Source organism: Myotis brandtii, unplaced genomic scaffold (genome assembly GCF_000412655.1).
Source record: "Myotis brandtii unplaced genomic scaffold, ASM41265v1 scaffold576, whole genome shotgun sequence".
Classification (NCBI taxonomy): domain Eukaryota; kingdom Metazoa; phylum Chordata; class Mammalia; order Chiroptera; family Vespertilionidae; genus Myotis; species Myotis brandtii.
This window is the reverse complement of record NW_005370156.1, coordinates 585,343-589,395: the sequence shown is the minus strand read 5'-3', so window position 1 is coordinate 589,395 and position 4,053 is coordinate 585,343. Positions and strand designations below refer to the sequence as shown.

At 46.2% G+C, this 4,053-nt stretch overlaps 1 protein-coding gene and 1 pseudogene across 1 annotated transcript in view; both read right to left on the bottom strand.

The window, feature by feature from the left end:
* Positions 1 to 1,847, bottom strand: part of LOC102238619 — a 101,937-nt pseudogene extending 100,090 nt beyond the window's left edge.
* FAM107B (family with sequence similarity 107, member B) overlaps positions 1 to 4,053 on the bottom strand; it is a 253,775-nt gene that overhangs the window by 241,206 nt on the left and 8,516 nt on the right. The gene's annotated exons all lie outside the window — the stretch shown is intronic.

The following is a 4,053-nucleotide window of genomic DNA, read 5'->3' as shown; positions in this document are numbered from 1 at the left end:
ATCTTTCAGAAGAGTTTTTTTTTATGTATTTTGATGCTCCTGCGTTGGGTGCATATATGTTAACCAGAGTTATATCCTCTTGTTGTATCGATCCCTTTAGTATTATGAAGTGGCCTTCCTTGTCTCTTGTTAGGGTCTTCACTTTGAGGTCTATTTTGTCTAAGTATTGCTACCCCAGCTTTTTGTTCATTACCATTTGCCTGAAAAATATTCTTCCATCTCTTCATTTTCAGTCTGTGTGAGTCCCTTGTTCTGAAGTGGATCTCTTGTAGACAGCATATGTGTGGGTCATGTTTTCTTATCCATTCAGCCACTCGATGTCTTTTGATTGGAGCATTTAATTGGTTTACATTTAAAGTTATTATTGATAGGTACTTGTTTGTAGCCAATTTTTATTCTTTATGCCTGTGTTCCTTCTTCCCTTTCTATTTTTTCTTTTTACAACAGTGCCTTTAGCATTCCTTTCATTGCCAGCTTGATGGTGATAAACTCCATTAGCCTTTTTTTTTGTCTGTGAAGCTCCTAATTTCCCCTTGAATTTTGAATGATAGCCTTGCTGGATAGAGTATGCTTGGATTCAGTCCCTTGCTTTGCATCACTTTGTATACTTCATCCCTTCCCTTCTGGCCTGATGTGTTTCTGTTGAGAAATCATTTGATAATTTAATAGGAGATCCCTTGTAGGTAATTCTCTGTCTCTCTCTTGCAGCCTCTAAGATTCTCTCTTTGTTGTTAATGTTTGCCATTGTAATTACATCATGTCTTGGTGTGGGTCTTTTGGGGTTCATCTTGTTTGGGACCCTCTGTGCTTGTGTGAATTTTTCTTCCACATATCAGGGAAGTTTTCTGACATTGTTTCTTCAAATAGGTTCTCTAATCCTTGCTGTTCTTCTTGTCCTTCTGGCACCCCTATTATATGAATGTTACTTCGTTTCATCTTGTCCCAAAGCTCCCTAAGGCTTTCCTCCTACTTTCTAATTTTTTTCTCTAGTTGCTGTTCAGATTGGGCTTTTTTTCTCTACCTTGTCTTCTAACTCACTAATTCTGGCCTCCGCTTCTCCTAGTCTACTCTTGAAGCCTTCCATTATGTTTTTTATTGTAGCTATATCACTTTTATTTTTCTTGATTCTTTCATAGGTTGTTCATTTTCTCATCCATCTGGTTTATGAACTGTACGACCATTATTCTTAATTCTTTTTCTGACTCTGTTTCATTTACTTCCTTTTTTAGAGGGGTGGTTCCTCCTTTTCTTTCCTTTGGGGATTGTTTCATTGTCTCCCCATTTTTGCTAGCACCAAAGGGTCCAAGCACCAAGTTGCGGGAGCCTGAGCCTGAGAGTCACAGGAGAGCTCAGGTGCCAAGACGCACGGCTGCTGTGTATTGGCACGGGTCCTGCACACACCGAGAATCAGAGTTGGGCATGCTTGGGGGCCAGTGATGTAGCTGCCATGCATCAGCAGCAGCCCTGCATGCATGTACCAAGAGTCAGAGTCACAGGCCTGTTCGTCACAGGTGTGCTCAGGACCTCGGTCGCGTGGCCGCAGCGGGTCAGTGGGAGCCCTGTGCCTGTGCGCACCCAGAGTCAGTCACAGGCACTCGGGGGCCAGGTGGCATGGTCACCGCAGGTCAACAGGAGGCCCACTCATGCACTACTGCAGCAGATCAGTGGGAGGGGAACATTCTCTGGGACTCACAGGAGCCTGCGGCCAGGATGGCTGGAGTGTCAGTGTCCGTGGTCTGCAGCTGTGGTAGCAGGTCTTTGTCCAGAGTGGCTATAGAGTCCCAGTTTGCATCTGTGCCAGCGCCGGCCACCCGGGAGTGCTTGTAGTGGCAGAAGTGACTGCCCATCTAAGACAGCCCAGTCCGCCAGTCCTACAGGATCTAACTGTCCCTCAGTCACTCACACACACACCACACACATCCACACACTCCCCTTTCACTCCCTCACTCTCTCACACTCTCTCTCTCACTGCTGTCCTGCCAGTTGCCATCTTTGCAAGTCTGTGTTTTTGATGTGGTTGTGGAAGAAGGAGAGTACCGATGCCACCATCTTCACTGGAAGCCCCTGACACATATTTCAACATGGATAAACCTTGAGAACATTATGCTAAGTGAAATAAGCTAGATATAAAGAACAAATAGTGTATGATTCCACTTACATGAGGTAATAGAATAGTTAAATTCACAGAGACAGAAAGTAGAATGGTGGTTGCCAGAGGCCAGAAAGAAGGGTGAATAGGAAGTTGAGTTGGAGAAGATGAAAAAAAGTTCTGCAAATGGATAGTAGTTAAGGTTTTACAACAGTGTGAACATACTGAATGCCTCAGAACTGTACACATTAAAATAATTAAAATTGAGAGAGGAACCAGATGGCAACATAGGTAAACATCTGTACTTGCTGCCCCCCACAACCACATGAAAATTACAAAACAACTATCATCCAGAACTGTGGGAAAGCTGACTGAGTGGAAGTACTACAACTAGAGAGGTAAAGAAGAAAGTGCATTGAGACTGGTAGTAGGCACAAAGGTGCAGAACGGGCTAGTCCGGCACCTGGGTGTGCTGCTTTTTTAATCAGGAGGGAGATCGCCTTTTTGGAGGCTGCCTAGAGGAGCAAGGAGTCCCAGCCCCACACCAGACCCCCAGCCCAGGGTTCCAAAGCTAGGGAAAGAAGTCCCTAAGGGCAGTAAGAACTAGGACTGTAAAAACCAGTGCAGATTGAGGCTGAGTGACACACAGGCTGCTAGAGACCCAGCTGCTCCTCTTAAAAGGCTGGCACCGTGAACTGAATTTACAAGCTCCAGCCTGCTCTGAGCTCCAGTGCTGGGCAAGGCTCTGGGGGACCCAGACAGATATGGGGAGAAACTGGACTGTCTGCTATTAGGGCAGGAAAATGGGGGTGGCTTTCTTACAGATAGAGGTGTACACAGCGGTCATTGTTCCTGTGCTGGGACCTCCCTGGTGCAGTGCTGACTGGCAGACATTTTGGTTTGCTCCATCCTGGAGGTTCCCTGAGACCTTGCCCCACCCAATTTACAACCCCACCCAAGCTGTGCGCAGTGGCTTTTGCATATGAATGGCCTGTCCATTCTCAGCCTAAAACCTGTCAAACAAGCCGCAGCTGGGTCAGGGAGCCCCAAAGCTATCAATAAAAGGCCCAAGGCCAGCACCGGCACAAGCCTTCCTTGCTTCACAGCTGGGCCTCGTCTGGGCACTTCCAAACCCGATACAAAGAGGAGAAATCTGAAGATTTCTCTGTAGCTCCTGCTGGGTGGCGGCAGGCAGTGGCTGACTTTGCATCTCCTTGGAGATCCATGAGCCAGTGTACCCAGTGGTCAGTGTGAGACCATACCAGATTGTAACTCTTCACATCCATAAGTGACACACTCAAGGGACAGACTCAGGAAGCACCAAAGCCCCACTGAAGCAAGTCCTGCCCCATAAGGGTGTCTTCTGCACAGCTGCTTTCCCACTGTAGTTGCAGCTGATCCTTAAGCCAATTGGCCTGGAGGTCAATTCCTCCCAGTGATACCAACAGCAATCAAGGATCAACTACAACAACACTGTGCACACAGCCCACAAAGGGGTGCACCAAGAGTGTCCACCTCAGGTGATTGGGGAGGCTGAGCCACTAGGCCCTATAGGACACCTACTATACAAGGCCACTCTATCAACTCAAGGAGACTTAGCAGCTACCCAATACATAGAAACAAACATAGGGAAGCAGCCAAAATGCGGAGACAAAGAAACATGTCACAAATGAAAGAAATGGAAGAAAGAAAACTACTGGATATAGAGTTCAAAGCCACATTTATAAGGTTATTCAAGAATCTTCTAGAAACCTCTGAGGAACTTAGTGAGACCTTCAAGGATCTTAGTGAGAATGCTAAAAAAATGGAAAAGGACCAGTCAGAAATTAAGCATACACTGACTGAAATAAAGAATAATATACAGGATTCCGAGCAAGATGGCGGCATAGGTAAACACCGGAGACTGCTGCCGCAAACAACCACTTCAAAAATACAACTAAAAGACGGAACGGACATCACCCAGA